We start from the raw sequence: 16,966 nt of genomic DNA on the forward strand, positions 1-16,966 counted from the left end.
ACATGAACCAAGAACTTCCAGATGTTCAAGCTGGGTTTAGAAAAAGCAGAGGAACCAGAGATCAAATTGACAACATCCATTGGATCATAGGAAAAGCAAGAGGGTTCCAGGAAGACTAGTACTTCTGCTTTATTGACTACGCCAAAGCCTTTGACTGTGTGGATCACAACAAACTGTGGAAAATTCTGAAAGAGATGGGTACCAGACCACCTTACCTGCCTCCTGAGAAATCTGTATGCAGGTCAAGAAACAACAGTTAGAACTGAGTATAGAACAAGGGACTGGTTCCAAACTGGGAAAGTAATACATCAAGGCTGTGTATTGTCACCCTGCTTATTTAACTTATATACTGAGTACATCATGTGAAATGCCCCAGCTGGATGAAGCACAAGCTGGAATCAAGATTTCTGGGAGAAATATCAGTAACCTCAGATATGCAGATGATGCCACTCTTATGACAGAAAGCAAAGAAGAACTAAAGAGCCTCTTGATAAAAGTGAAAGAGCAGAGTGAAAAAGCTAATTTAAAACTCAACAATCAAAAAGCTAAGATTATGGCATCCAGTCCCATCACTTCATGGCAAATAAATGAGGAAACAATGGAAACCATGACAGACTTTATTTTCTTGGGCTCCAATATCACTGCAGATGGTGACTGCAGCCATGAAATTAAAAGATGCTTGCTCCTTGAAAGAAAAGCTATGACCAACCTAGACAGCATATTAAAAAGCAGAGACATTACTTTGCTAACAAAGGTCCATCTAGTCAAAGCCATGGTTTTTCCAGTAGTCATGTATGGATGTGAGAGTTGGACCATAAAGAAAGCTGAGCACTGAAGAATTGGTGCTTTTGAACTGTGGTGTTGGAGAAGACTCTTGAGAGTCCCTCGGTCTGCAAGGAGATCCAACCAGTCCATCCTAAAGGAAATCAGTCCTGAATGTTCATTGGAAGAACTGATGCTGAAGCTGAAGTTCCAATGCTTTGGCCACCTGATGCGAAGAGCTGACTCATTTGAAAAGACCCTGATGCTGGGAAAGATTAAAGGCAGGAAGAGAAGGGGACGACAGAGGATGAGATGATTGAATGGCATCACTGACTCAATGGACATGAGTTTGAGAAAACTCCAGGAGTTGGTGATGGACAGGGAAGCCTGATATGTTGCAGTCCGCGGGTTGCAAAGAGTCAGACAAGACTGAGCGACTGAACTGAACTGAAGTTGCTCCAGTCATGTCTGACTCTTTTGTGACACTATGGACTGCACCCCACCAGTCTTCTCTGTCCATGGGATTCTCCAGGCAAGAATACTGGAGTGGGTTGCTGTTTCGTTCTCCAGGGGATCTTTCCCAACCGGGGATCGAACCTATGTCTCTTTATGTCTCCTTCATTGGCAGGAGAGTTCTTTACCTGTAGCACCTTCTGGGAAGCCCTCATATTCCCAATGGGTTGGCCAAAATGTTCCTTCAGGTCTTTCTGTAAGATGTTACAGGAAATCTGAATGAACTTTTTGACGAATCCAGTGTTAATCATCTTGCAGTACTTCCCCAACTGTTCTATAAAACTCTCTCAAATCTTCCAAAACCCAGTACATAATTGTTGTGTAACAGGAAAATGTATTTTTAAACAGATTAGAGTGTTTTCTTTTGCTAACATCCTTGTGTGTGATCTTTTTCTCTTTTAACCCATTGCCCAAAGGAGAATTAAAATTTTTATAGCAGAAATACAGAATCTGTACCTTCTGCTTTTGACACCCAAAATAAATATGTAAAGCCCAATTTCTCTTAGTCTAACTTTATTAAGAAAGTAAAAGATTTTCTAAATTTCAAAACTATTCTGTTATATAACAAAACAAGCCTGGCTAACTCAGATCAAAGAGCTGTGCTGTAGAGATAAGGGAAAACATAGTGTGTGTAGAAAGCTTCTAACAGGAAGAGAAAATAGGAAATCTTTTAAAATAGTAAGAATAAGAGTCTTTAAAAGAGGATGATATAAAATAAGGGTTATTCAGGAGCTAGAGGAAAGATCTATTCCCTCTATTTTCCAGGGTCTTAACTAAAGGGAGGGCTTCCCATGTGGCTAGTGGTAAAGAACCCATCTGCCAATGCAGGAGACATAAAAGATGCTGGTTCAATCCCTGGGTCAGGAAGATCCTCTGAAGGAGGACATGGCAACCTTCTCCAATATTCTTGCCTGGAGGAGAATCCCAGGGACAGAGGAACTTGGCAGGCTACAGCCCATAGTGTTGCAAACAGTTGGACACAACTGAAGCAACTTAGCACACACAACCAAAGAGAACAGATGTATGAGAGTATAAAAATGCCAATATAACCCCAGATAGGTTTCTGAAAGAATATGAAAGTATCTAACTTGGGTTATATCTACCCACCTTATCCAGCATATCAAGGCAGGTATGACAGTAGTGACTAATAGAAGTATCTAATCTAGATGGATATGACAGTTAATATTATATGTCAACCTGGATAGGCCATGTTGCCCAGTTCTTTGATCAAACACCAGTTAGGTGTTGCTGTGAAGGTATTTTTCAAATATGATTAACATTTAAATGAGCAAACTTTAAGTAAAGCAGCCAAATATTGGGGGGGGGGGGGATGGGTGGTGCTCCTATCAATGGAAAGACTTAAAAGACTGAAGTCTCCTGAAGACAAAGTAATTCTGCATTCTTACTGTCTTTGAACTTGAGACTACAGCATCAACTCTTCCCTGGGTCTCTAGCCTGGTGGCCTGCCTTTTTGATTGTGGACTTGCCATCCCCTACAATTGTGTGAGTCAGTTCCTTGAAATAAATTTCTCTTTCTCTTGCTCTCTCTCTCTCAGTATATATATTCAAAAATATACACTCATACACACACTCATGCTTACATACATCCTACTGGATGTTATATATATATATATATGAAAGTGAAAGTGAAGTTGCTCAGTCATGTCTGACTCTTTGCGACCCCTGGACTGTAGCCTACAAGGTTCCTCCATCCTTGGAATTTTCCAGGTAAGAATACTGGATCGGGTTGCCATTTCCTTCTCCAAAAGATCTTCCCAACCAGGGATTGAACCCAGGTCTCCTGCATGATAGGCAGACGCTTTACCGTCTGAGCCACCAGGGAAGTCCGTTATATATATCCATTATATATATATAGGGTACTATACATCTTACTAATTCTATTTCTCTACAGAACTCTGACTAATATAGTAGATAAACCTAACCTAATCTCACTCATTCTCTATAAAATCTTCTTATAAAAAAGAAGGAAAATTAGAACTGATATTTTTCTCAGGGAGAAGCCTGGACGACATTGCACCTGAGAATACTAATAATGCACACTGTCCTCCTAGTCTGAACACTTGCCACTTTACTTGCATTGTCCTAATTTCACCTCTAAAACATTTTCAGGACACAATGGCTATTGCCATCCCATTCTGCATGGTTAATCTGAATGTCTGGGCTATTATGGAATTGTCACTTTAGTTTTACGAGCTGAGCCTTCCCTTGTTTTTGAATGAGCTTGTATTTAATTCTTATCAGTTTTATGACAAAGGAAAACAGGGATCAAATTTACTATGCAAGCTCTGATTCATGAAATTGTTTGAACAATATTAGCATTGGACTGTAAAGACTATTACTTTCTAATAACTAATACATTTTCAAATAGGTAACAAGTCAGGGATATTTATTTTCTGAAAATGTATTATGTCAAAAGACAATAAGGTACTATTGGGAGCAGTCATAAGTACCTTATTAAATCATGTTTTGGCATGAGTATGGTTTAGAATATGAAAATGGTTGTTAATGGGTCTCAAGCAGTTTAAAATAGATTTATAGTCACGGCTACTAGGGGCACTAAAAGTACTGTATCATAAAAAAAGAAGCTAAAGAAAGTTAAGAGACATAAATATAAGATGTGGTCAAAATATCCATAAACATCCCAGGCCCAGATGGCTTCTGGAGTGAATTCTACCAAATGTTTAAGGAAGAAATAATACCAAGTCTACATATATTCTTCCAGAAACTGAAAACTAGGGACTATTTCCCAACTTATTCTATGAAGCCAGCATTGATCTGAGATAAAAACTAGACAGAGACATCAGAAGAAAACAACAAAACAAAAATTAGACCTTATCTTGTAGTGCATTTTAATTTATTGACCAAATATGAAAGGTAATGATACAGATAAAAGTCCTATGTTCTTTTAACATTTTAATTTTAATGGTCATTATGTATGTACAGAGCTTCTCTCATAACTCTGTTGGTAAAGAATCCACCTACAATGCAGGAAACCCCATTTCAATTCCTGGGTTGGAAAGATACACTGGAGAAGAAATAGGCTGCCCACGCCAGTATTATTGGGCTTCCCTTGTGGCTCAGCTGGTAAAGAATCAGCCTGCACTGTGGGAGACCTGGGTTCAATCCCTGGGTTGGGAAGATCCCCTGGAGAGGGGAAAGGCTACCCACTCCAGTATTCTAAGCCCGAGAATTCCATGAACTGTATAGTCCATGGGGTTGCAAAGAGTCGGACATGACTGAGCAACTTTCACTTTTCAGCTAGGAAAAGTAAGAGAAATAACTGATACATGAAACTTATTTCAGTCATCCATATGCAGGTGTGTGTGAAGTGGATATTCATTTATATACAATAATGTGCCTGTCAGGATAAAAATACAATTCTTACTAAGGGTAATGGTAAAAAAAATTTTGAACATAAATTTCTTAGAATATCAAGATTATTTCCTTGATCAATTTTTAATTCCTTCTATAGTTGAAGAATATTTTCAGAATACATGTTTCCCTTCTTGCAACTCATAAGATTTTTGTTGCTTACACAATTTTGCTTTGGAAAAACTCATAAAATATTTTCTTACACAATTTTTTTTTTTACTGAATTATATAAACCTAGAATTATGACTCTTGGAAAATGAAACTAATTTTCAGAGTTTGATGTATGGTTTGTGCCATGAATGCTATTTTGTCTTCATGTCAATGAGTAGCTCACAATGTATGTGTATCAGCCAACTTAAATTGTTATTAGAATTGATGATATAGTGAAGTGAGTGTTTTTTTCTGTGTGTAGTGTTATACTGAAGCATCAGTTCTGTTACAACAAATACCATTCATATGTCATATAAAATACATGGAGACATTTAAGAAAGTATTTTTCCACACTTCTTTGTCACAATTTCCATTTACTAGAAAGAAAACTTGGATTAATTTCAAGATAATGTAAATCTTTCCTATAGGAAAAATGAGCTATTGCACCTAACTGAGTAATATAACACAGGACTTGGGAATGGCATTACACTGAGACCTTTACATGTTTCTTTTATACCATTATGGTAAAAAAAATCTCTTTTCCCAAAGCAAAGTAGATTTACTACCATTTTGATGTTATAATTTTTAGGTGTATTAATCAAAGATCTTCTTTAAAAGTCTAGAAATGGCATCAAACAAACCTTAACTATTTAAAAATTTGATGCCATCAATGACACAATGCCATTGATTTTCAGATTTGTTTTTCTGTTCAAAATTTTTCATAGAGTTTTATATCCCCAGAACAACTGATTCTCACATGATTAGACAGGAAACCACCTTATACTTAACTATTAATAGTAAGTTTCATCAATTCTGTGTCCTCTTTTTCTGACTTTCGTGAAGAGAAAACATCTGCTTGCCATTCTCTATATAATAACATCATATATTTGAAGTTTGTAATTAAGTTTCCCCTGAAGATTTAATAACTATGGTTCTCGAAACTCCCTTTCTAAACTTCTAAACCTGTAATCAGTTACTTCATTATGCAACAGCAACAAAGACCCAGTGCAACCACAAATAAATATTCCAAGTTCTCTTTATTTTTTCACAAGTCTTAAAATTGTTGAGATCCAAATTGGACATATCCCATAATTTATTATTAAAGGATCTCTATCATCATACCACTCCATCTTGCGAGCACTGGTCTAGGAGTCAGGAGATTTAGCATCTATTTCTGCCTTTCCTGCTTCCCAGGTGGTGCTAATGGTAAAGAATCTCCCTGCCAATGCAGGAGATGCAAAAGACTCAGGTTCTATCCTTGGTTTGGGAAGATCCCCTGTAGTAGAAAATGGCTACCTACTCTAGTATTCTTGCATAGAAAATTTCATGGATAGAGGGGCCTGGTGGGTTATAGTCCATGGGGCCACAGAGTTGGACGCAACTGAGCACAAGAACGGAGAAGGCAATGGCACCTCACTCCAGTATTCTTGCCTGGAAAATCCCATGGACGGAGGAGCCTGGTAGGCTGCAGTCCATGGGGTTGCTAAGAGTCGGACACAACTGAGCGACTTCACTTTCCCTTTTCACTTTCATGCATTGGAGAAGGAAATGGCAACCCACTCCAGTGTTCTTGCTTGGAGAATCCCAGGGACGGGGGAGCCTGGTGGGCTGCCGTCTATGGGGTCGCACAGAGTCGGACACGACTGAAGTGACTTAGCAGCAGCAGAGCACAAGAACAAAAACACAGTCCCCCTTTCCTGCTTATTAGCTTTTCTGATTTGTGTTAAGTCATCCAAATTATCTGCATTCCAGTGTACATATATATTGATGGTAGGAACTGGACTAGAAGATCTTTATTGTCTCACAGTTTTATGATTTTCTCCAGTGAAACAATTTTAATGGATATCTTTGTGTGACAAATGCTTTGCATTCTCTTCTGCAGGTTTTTTTCTTCACAAATAAAATTATCTTCCATTTATTCCCTGGGAGCTTCATTTTATTTATTTCTTCAGCTTGTCAAAGTCATTCAGAATTCTAATTTTCTACAAGGCAAAGGATACTCCTAAAATATCAGTGTTTCAATGCCCTATGCAGTATCTAGGAAGAAAGAACTCAGAATATTCGTTTGTATAGTGAATCAGTTTCAGGAATTTAAACAAATAAGATAAACAAATGTGGTTATACTTAGTCTCATAAAAGAAAAGTTTCACAGGATAAAGAATAGGTCAAAAGGTGAAATTAGGAAATTCTCTGGCAGTCAGTGTTTAGGACTCTGTGCTTACACTGCCAAGGGCCCAGGTTAACTCCTTGGATAAGGAGCTAAGATCCTGCAAGCCTCATAGCATGACCAATAAAAGGGGGAAGTGGGATTAGCCAATCTTTACTGTTCCTCCTCCATTTTTCCCTCTTCCACTAATATTTATTTAATACTCCCATTTACTGTGCTCAGTGTTGTGCCAAGAAAGCATAACAGATGAATTTCTTGTCCTTGCAGAACTCACATCCTAAAATAGGTATCATTGAAGTGAGAAAAAGGGTAAAAAAAAAAATAGACTTAAAATATGCAAAGAATAAATGACTGTTTCAAAGTACATGTGCTTTTACCAATATGTGCTTGTTGGAATCTGGTAGTAAAAGGTTCATCTTCATCAAGTCTAAACTTATGACTTAGACTATGGCTTCTGCCTTGTTCACCTTCATATGACTTTTAAGAGGAATCTTGTCTGGAAACAGATAGTGTCTTTTTATTCTCGTATCACTTCTGTTTATTTACACCTACTCCTCCTCCTTCTTTCCCTTCTCCTTCTCCTCTCCCCTCTCTATCCTGTTCCCTATGCGTGCACACGCGCGCGCGCACACACACACACACACACACACACACACACACAATTTCCTCCAATTTAAGGTACTTCATGTAGAGTGAGTCCCACAATCTCCTTGGAACCAGGTTTCCTAAATTAGTCTCAACTTTTTCTCAAAATTACTGTCAAATCTTTCTTCTTGAGAATAAAATCAAAGGGTTCTTGAGAAATAATAATAATGGTAAATCAAGCGTAGCTTTTTCCCACCAAGGCTTTGAATCGCTAGTATAGGGACTATAAGTAATTTTTGCTAGAGTAAGGTGTGCATATTCTTAAACTTCTATCCTCATAGTTGGAAAGGTCATAAGAACTATAAAAGAAGAGTTGGAAATTTTCCTGGAGAACTGAAATGGGATGAGATAAGTTTTAGAAATATTCTCACAGTATTTGAGAATATTCGGAGTGATCTAAGGAGTAGATATAACAGACGAAAGAGCTAGTGGAATAAGCAGACTGGACATATCTTTATAGTCTAATTTGTAACTGTGGATGAAGGATTAGACAGTAAAGAAGAGAGACAGCAAAAGAAGAATTTTAATGAGTGGTTTGATAGTTGAAGTGATGGATCACTAACTCTACTCCTGACAAAACACATAAACACCCACAACTTTCCTTTCTTTGTAAAATGTGGCTAAATGTACTCCCCTACTGAGGAAATGTCAAAAATAACAAACAATAAAAATCACTGAAAAGTTACCATAAAAATCCCTTAAATAAAAGCAGCTTTTCTCCAGAATTTTTTCCTAAGCTTTATTCAACTTTTCTATAAATTTATTTTAATATGCCATTTTTTATTCTCATAGAATACGTCTATCCTGTTGGGAGATCTAAAAGAATTTTTTCCTTTGTCAACTGAAACATGTAAGTTTTAATAGTGTTCATTGTAAATAGCTCATTGTACAATAGTGTTCATTGTAAAGTAACATAAGATTTGTACTTTTTTCTTTAAAAAAATCATATACTAGAGCAAGACTGGTGATAAGAATGACAGTAAATAAAAACACAATAATAGGGAGATGCTAAATCAGATGAGCCACAATATTTAATATAAAACAAATCTTTTAAAATTCCTTTTACATTACAATACCCAAGACATGGAAGCAATCTAAAAGTCAATCAACAGAAGAATGGATAGAGAAGATGTGGTTCATATATAAAATGGAATATTAGTCAGCCGTAAAAAGGAACAAAATTGTGCCATTTGCAGAGGGATTGATGGACCTGGAGACTTTCACAGAGAGTGAAATAAGTCAGATAATATATTATCACTTATATGTAGAATCTAGAAATACGGTACAGATAAACTTATTTACAAAGTAGAAATAGAGTCACAGATGTAGAGAACAAATTTATGGATACCAAAGGGGGAAGGGAGGTATGGGATGCATTGGGAGATTGTGATCAACATATATATATAGGGATCAACTACTATATATAAAATAGATAAAATAGATAACTAATGAGAACCTATTGTAGAGCACAGGGAGCTCTACTCAATGCTCTGTGGTGACCTAAATGGTAAGGAAATACAAAAATAAGGAACATATGTATCAGTTCAGTTCAGTTCAGTCACTCAGTCATGTCTGACTCTTTGCGACCCCATGGACTGTATCATGACAGGCCTTCCTGTCCATCACCAACTCCTGGAGTTTACTCAAACTCATGTCCGTTGAGTGGTGATACCATCCAACCATCTCATCCTCTGTCGTCCCCTTTTCCTCTCACCTTCAATCTTTCCCAGCATCAGAGTCTTTTCCAATGAGTCAGTTATAACATCAGGTGGCCAAAGTATTGGAGTTTCAACTTCAGCATCAGTCCTTCCAATGAACTCTCAGGACTGATTTCCTTTAGGATGGACTGGTTGGATCTCCTTACAGTCTAAAGGACTCTCAAGAGTCTTCTCCAACACCACAGTTCAAAAGCATCAATTCTTCGGCACTCAGCCTTCTTTATAGTTCAACTCTTACATCCATACATGAAGACTGGAAAAGCCATAGCTTTGACTAGATGGACCTTTGTTGGCAAAGTAATGTTTCTGCTTTTGAATATGCTGTCTAGGTTTATCACAGCGTTTCTTCCAAGGAGCAAGCATCTTTTAATTTCATGGCTGCAGTCACCATCTGCACTGATTTTGAAGCCCCAAAAAATAAAGTCTGTCATGGTTTCCATTGTCTCCCCATCTATTTGCCATGAAATGATGGGACACATACCATGATCTTAGTTTTCTGGATGTTGAATTTTAAGCCAGCTTTTTAAAACACTCTCCTCTTTCACTTTCATCAAGAGGCTCTTTAGTTTTTCTTCGCTTTCTGCCATAAGGGTAGTATCACGTGCATATCTGAAGTTATTGATATTTCTCCCAGCAATCCTGATTCCAGCTTGTGCTTCATCCAGTCCAGCGTTTCTCATGATGTACTCTGCATATAAGTGAAATAAGCAGGGTGACAATATACAGCCTTGACATACTCCTATTTGGAACCAGTCTGTTGTTCCATGTCCAGTTCTAACTGTTGCTTCCTGACCTGCATGTAGGTTTCTCAAGAGGCAGGTTAGGTGGTCTGGTATTCCCATCTCTTTCAGAATTTTACACAGTTTGTTGTGATCCACACAGTCAGAGTCTTTGGCATAGTCAATAAAGCAGAAGCAGATGTTTTTCTGGAACTCTCTTTCTTTTTCAATGATACAGTAGGTATTGGCAATTTGATCTCTGGTTCCTCTGCCTTTTCTAAATCCGGCGTGAACATCTGGAAGTTCATGGTTCACATACTGTTGAAGCCTGGCTTGGAGAATTTTGAGCATTACTTTACTAGCATGTGAGATGAATGCAATTGTGCAGTAGTTTGAGCATTCTTTGGCATGGCCTTTATTTGGGATTGGAATAAAAACTGACCTTTTCCAGTCCTGTGGCCACTGCTGAGTTTTCCAAATTTGCTGGCATATTGAGTGCAGCACTTTCACAGCATCATCTCTCAGAATTTGAAATAGCTCAACTGGAATTCCATCACCTCCACTAATTGATCCACTTTGCTGTACAGCAAAAACTAATACAATGTTATAAAGCAACTATACTCCAATAAAAATTAATTAAAAATAAAATAAAGTTCCTTTTACAGAAGCATATTCATTTAAATCACCATTTAGGTACTCCTACACTTTACTTTTTATAAGGTATGTTTTAAATCCACTGCTCATTTAGTTATGACTCAGTTGGTGTGTGTGTTAATGAACAAGCTAATAGAGTTTGAGCCCTTTAAGACATACTAATATTTTCAAACAAGTTATAAGGGTCTTCACCTCAGCAGGGGCCCAAGTAGAAAAACACTGATCTTATATTGCTTCTGGTGAGTGTTAGAGTCTATAAACTTTTAGATCTAAATGCTTGATGGGATTTGTATATTCAGTAGAAATAAAACAGTGCAGTTGTGTTCACAGCCTTTTTGGTTTTTGCTTGGGGTTTAAAAAGTGCTTCTAGAAGGGGTGAATGTTTTATTGATTAGCCAACCCAACAATTTTTTACTGTGTATAAATAATTGCTAGGTGTTTCAGCAAATTCAAGTTGTAAAAGTGACTGGAGTCAACATTATTTGGTAAATTACTACCAATCCTTACTAAACATTTTTCATATTTCAATTAACTTTTTTCTGCCACTAAGTACTAAACAATAAAGTAACTGTGCAGTTAGATACCATTTTATCATGCCTGAACATTACTATTTTACAAAGAGTAATAATTTTTGGATGCATAAGCTGTCAGTTAAATAATTTCATTTACCTTTAAATGATTTGTAAGCCTCTTTAAGAACATCATTAACAAACCTCCTTTAATGATTAGCCAGGAAATGTCCTCATATAATTAGCAATTTTCTTACACCAAGCAGAACACTTTTGTCCTAGAGAAGAGGGTGGGAGAGCTTTGAGGAGGACCTACAAAAGACAAATCTAGGCCAGATAGTCCCAATGGTCACAGATGATAAATATCTGGAACCATTTAACAAAGCCCCAATGGGAAGTCAGTATCATCATCATTTTGTAAATGATGGAGGTGGATTTCAAACATTCTTTCCTGTGTGTAAATGTGGAACATCTGTGGGAACAAATGCCTGTTCAGGCTGTGCAAACAAAAATAGAAAGATTTCCATTCTGAAATCTCTTTCCGGAGTATGGTTGGATATAAGAAAGAGAAGACCAGATTCTTGTTATGGCATTTAAAATTGGTGTTCATAAAAGATAATCAGGTTTGCCCATTGTTTCAGGATGGTTGTCTTAATTAATAATTTTATTAATGTTCCCAAGCATAAGATTCACCCATGTAGATAGAGACAGATTGATGTAATGCTTTTGGCAAAGAGGTAGATTATGTTACTCTGCTCATTTCAAAGCCTCCATGATGGTCACAGATCAGAAAGTAATTTGAAAAGGATGAATCTATTTCCCCCTTGCTTCCTGCTAAAGTAGTAAAGATTGCTATTCCAGATTAGTTTTTATTGATAAAACTCATATGTTAACTTTTTCCAAGTAATAATTAAAATATTTCAGTTAGATTTGGCTCATAACAATCTTTTTTGGCTATCACAATCTTAGACTTAACTTCCCTAATTATACCAAGTTAATTTATACTATCTGACTGAAAACAATGGAGGGAAGTAGCGGCTATAGCATTTTAAGTCATTTTGGTTTTTCCCACCTCTCAGATGTTTATCATATTTTTCAATGGACCAGTGAACACATCACACTTTGAGGCTAGAAATTTTATACATAAGAATCAGATTTAAGCAAATAGACTATTTGTGTTTGTGGTTGAAGAGAGACATATTTTAAAATTATACTTAAAGCATTTTTATAAATATATATTTATACACATACTTATAAATTATATTTTAAATTACTCTGTAATTGCCAGTTTTGATTGTCTTATAAGAAAGTCCACTCTGATTCTATGATTCTATTTGCTGTATGGGCTTCTCTGGTGGCTCAGATGGTAAAGAATTTGCCTGCAATGCGGGAGACCTGTGTTCGATCCCTGGGTTGGAAAGATCCCCTGGAGAAGGGAATGGCTACCCACTCCAGTATCCTTGCCTGGAGAATTCCATGGACAGAGGAGCCTGGAGGGCTACAGTCCATGGATTTCCTAATTTGGGCCATTTATCAGATAATTATCAGGGCCTTCTTTTGCCCCTGTCAGATAAGTTATTTTAAAAACACTTTTAGGACAAATGTGCCATATATTGAAAAGTGAATGTTGTAAATTTTATTTAATATGTTCTATTTAGGGGAAAAAAAGTGAAAGCCCTGAGGCTCTAACCAGAGTCTTCTGCATTACAGGCAGATTCCTGAGCCACCAGGGAAGGCTTCTATGTGGGAAATGTCATGCCAATTATGTATTTATAAACATATCTCAAAGAAAAGAGGTATATTGTGTCCCAGTTTAATTTAAATGTTACTTAGTATCATCGCCCAGAAAGGGTTCGGCAGGGCAAAGTCTGGATGGCTCCTTCCAGCTGGTTTATAGATTGTGTGATGTCCTTTGAGTTGCTCCCTCTTGACAACTGAACTCGCACAGTGTGATAACCTAGTGATTGCACTGTTTTCATCAGTCACATTTTTACAAATAGGTAGACTCATTCATCAGAGAAGGCGATGGCACCCCACTCCAGTACTCTTGCCTGGAAAATCCCATGGACGGAAGAGCTTGGTAGGCTGCAGTCCATGGGGTCGCTAAGAGTTGGACACGACTGAGCGACTTCCCTTTTCCCTTACTTCCCTTTAGTATAAAGCAGTAGTATTTTAATCCATTGAAGAAAACCCTTATGGTTGTTGGCAGGGCAGGGGAAAAAAGTTTTTTTGAGATTAGGCACCAATTTTTCAAGCTGTGAAAGAACGACACACCACTATTGATATATTAATGAAAAGGTGATACCATACAAAGTAAAAAGCCTGACATATTTTGAAAATTTTACTCGGTCTGTTCAACTGAAAAGTTGCTGATAATAGATTATAAAAATTCTTCTAGAACTTCCCAGAAAATGAGATTAGTATTGTCTCACCCCAAACTATCCTGTCAATTCCATATTTAAAAAGTAATTAGCCATATGATATATGTAAAATGCAAAATGATATTCACTACCTTCACTGAAAAGGATTGAGTATTTTTGCTGAATGGAGAGAGGATTGTAAAACCCTTGGGTGATTTTTTTCCTGCATTTTTTAATTGTTCTTAATTTTATGACATTTCCCGTCATCTCTGCTTTCTGCAATTTGAGAATGTGAGAAATTGTTGCTATGAAGTTTATACATTTCATTGTGGTTTATGTGTGGTACAGAGTCTAACTCATCAAAAGTGTATTATGTGGGTCTCATTAGCTCCCTTGCTAATATCTTTTGGAATACATACCATATATTCTGCATGCAACCAAGAGTAAGAACAAGGATGAACATAGGGAAAACTGAGGTGGTACCCTTGATTACGCTTACAGAATTCCAGAATTGAAACATGTTTTGATAATTACCATTTATTATAGCTTCATGTCAGCCTCTAACTGAATCCCTTTTTACAAAAAAAAAATCATACAGATAAAAAAACTTTAAAAATATGATTAGATGTTATGAAGGATATGAAACAAAGTAAGCTGGGATTTCTGTTCTTAAGAATCTAATGATTTAACATGGAGATAAGATATGTAAATAACCATAAAACAGAGAGATGATAGGTGAAATGAAAGGAATCACTTTGATAATTTAGTGAAGAGGAAAATTACTTCAGAGAAGGCCTGATGAGGAATACAGCAGATGAATTTGGGGAATGAATCTGGTATAAATGATCAGTAGATGAGAAAAGCATGGAAGTTCATAGTGCATAAAATTACTAATAATGAGAGAGTGATCATAACATTAAATTATTGGGATTGGGGAGCTGCAGCTGCTGCTGGAACAGACCAGTGGAGACCTGGGGGCTGTGATTCTGTTCATTTTCAGCTTTTCCACGTTTGCCTTTTCATATTTCAATAGCCAACTCTGAATGTTGTGAATATTGAGGGCGGCTAAGGGACTCCTTGCAATTTATTTTCTCCTTTTGCTATTCCATTTTTAATGAACAGACTAACACATAGGGGAGGTTCATTTTCTAACAATGTTCATTTCACACACAGAACCAAATTCCAAGGCAATATCTGAAGCTGAATCCTCAATTTAGAGCACTGGAGGGCTGTGCAGATGATGACAGAAAAGTGATTTTTCAGAAGAGGCACAGTGGGGCCAAGGTGACACCAGAAGAATTTTAGGTCATGAGCGATACCCATGCCATTTTCTGCTGAAGGAATAATGTCAACCTCAAGTCCTGGGTAGATGCCAACAAGGATAATTGCTCTTGGAAAAATTAACTTGGATAAGTTGAAAACTACCCTTTGCCCAAATATTAACCAATCTAGAAGCTCTCATTTTTTCATCCAATTTTTTATTGTTATTGTTTCTAGGCAGCCTGCTTACAGCTTAAGGCTGTATTTTTCACATTCATTTTCTGGACACGAGATAAATAGAAAAAGTTTAGACAAGTGAGTTAAATTGTGGGTAGACTATTTCAAAGATGTAAGTATTGGGGTGAACTGCATTCCTGATCCTTTTAAGGCAGTCATTAGCAAGCGCATTGTGGCCACCAGAGGTGAACTTTATCTCATTAATTTTAATTGGGGAAAGTCATCTTTACTTCCTTTTCCTAAAGCCCACACTTCACTTTATGGTTTAATTATGTTAATAGTGCACCTCACCAAAAGAAGCAGTTCATGTCTTCTTGATCTCATAATAAGCGTCTTGCAACAGTTCATCTGAAACTTCCCCACTGTTTCCGAGACCTCATTTCTCCACATTCCCTCATTCTCAACAAATGAGCTCACTCATATTTTACAGAGGAGCTAAAGGTCACTTAGCATAGATTCCCTTACCTGTTCTCTTCTCGGGCTTGATTTCTACACCTATCATGTCGCTTTCCTTAATCGATTCTCAGAGAAAGAGGTCTTCCTTTCCTTTCACTGAGTCGGCCCCTTGCTTCTCTAAGTGTGTCCTGAAGAGCAGAAGCATCAGCATCACCTGAGAGCTTGTTAAAAATGCAGAATCTTGTGACCCATGTTGGACTAAAGAATCAAATCTGGAGGCCTAGGTAATTTGCACACATTCACATTTGATTTTATATCCTTGTCAGTCCTACATTCCCCATGACCATTTTCCTTCATTTACTTCTATTGTAAAATGTCATTTTAATGTATCTCCCTTTCTCTTCACTTTAAGTGCTTAGAGCTTCTCTTTTTCCTATCCTGTCAAGTCCTTCTCTTTCCACCACTTCTCACTCAAATTGCACTTTGAAATTCTAGCTCATTCTTACCCATTGTCTTGGTTCTTACTCAATGTTCCAGCATCCTTTCATAACAACTTCTGACATTTCACTTCCAAACATACCCTTGAAAGTGGCCACTGATCTCCAGTTCCCTAATCCAACAATCTAGACTTAGTCTTCATACCTTTAAATTTTTATAGAATTTGGCATTGCTTGGTGGCTTCTTGAAATTTTATCCTCTTGCTCTCATGACACAAGGCTTTCTCCCAAGTTTTAGGGCATGGTGTTGTCTTGTTCTTCTTTCCTGTTGTTAACTGTGGTCAAGGGACTGGCATAGAAGGATACTTGGCTATAAAAGCGATCTGTTTTAGAATTAGGGTGCCATTATTGCAGCATTCAAGGGTAAATAAAGTGAAACCCAGAACTTGAAAACATATTTGTTCAAAACAAAAGGGAAGAAGGAGACTTATGGGAAAATCCTGGGACTATAAGTGCTACAGTCCCTATTAGATTTTTCCAGATGCCATCTTCTAAGGCAGGTGAAAAATGAGCTGGACAGCTTTTAGACTTTTTTCTTGTGATTTGGGGATTTTGGTATCTTAGTCATTCCTTTGATGGAAAGTTTTTGGCTGAGTTCTCCCTCCTCCCCCAACTTGGTGGAATAAATTTAGGAGTCAGAAAAAATTTCACTAATACAGAAATTTAGAAAGAAAAAAATCATCCATATTCTACCCCCCAGAGATAATTACAGTTAATGCTTTGAGATTCATCTTTCTAAATTTTAATTCATTCATAGAGATAGATAATGTGTGTGCATGTGCATATATGCATACACATATATATGTATTATATATGTATAAACTTCAATTTTTTTTTTACCATTTTGTCTACCAAAAAAATGAAAGCTTTTACTTATATAGTATAGCTCAAGTGTCTATGTAAAAACATCTATGTCTACATCTTTTTAATTGCTCAATATTATTCTGGTGAGTGGCTACGGCATAAATTATTTGAATAATTGATTA

At 37.0% G+C, this 16,966-nt stretch overlaps 1 non-coding gene across 1 annotated transcript; it reads right to left on the reverse strand.

The window, feature by feature from the left end:
- Nucleotides 1-3,046: 3,046 nt before the first annotated feature.
- On the reverse strand, nt 3,047-3,118 carry TRNAD-AUC (transfer RNA aspartic acid (anticodon AUC)). The gene has a single exon. It is a non-coding gene; the product is annotated as a tRNA-Asp (tRNA).
- Nucleotides 3,119-16,966: the final 13,848 nt, after the last annotated feature.

Source organism: Bos javanicus, chromosome 2, assembly GCF_032452875.1.
Source record: "Bos javanicus breed banteng chromosome 2, ARS-OSU_banteng_1.0, whole genome shotgun sequence".
Classification (NCBI taxonomy): domain Eukaryota; kingdom Metazoa; phylum Chordata; class Mammalia; order Artiodactyla; family Bovidae; genus Bos; species Bos javanicus.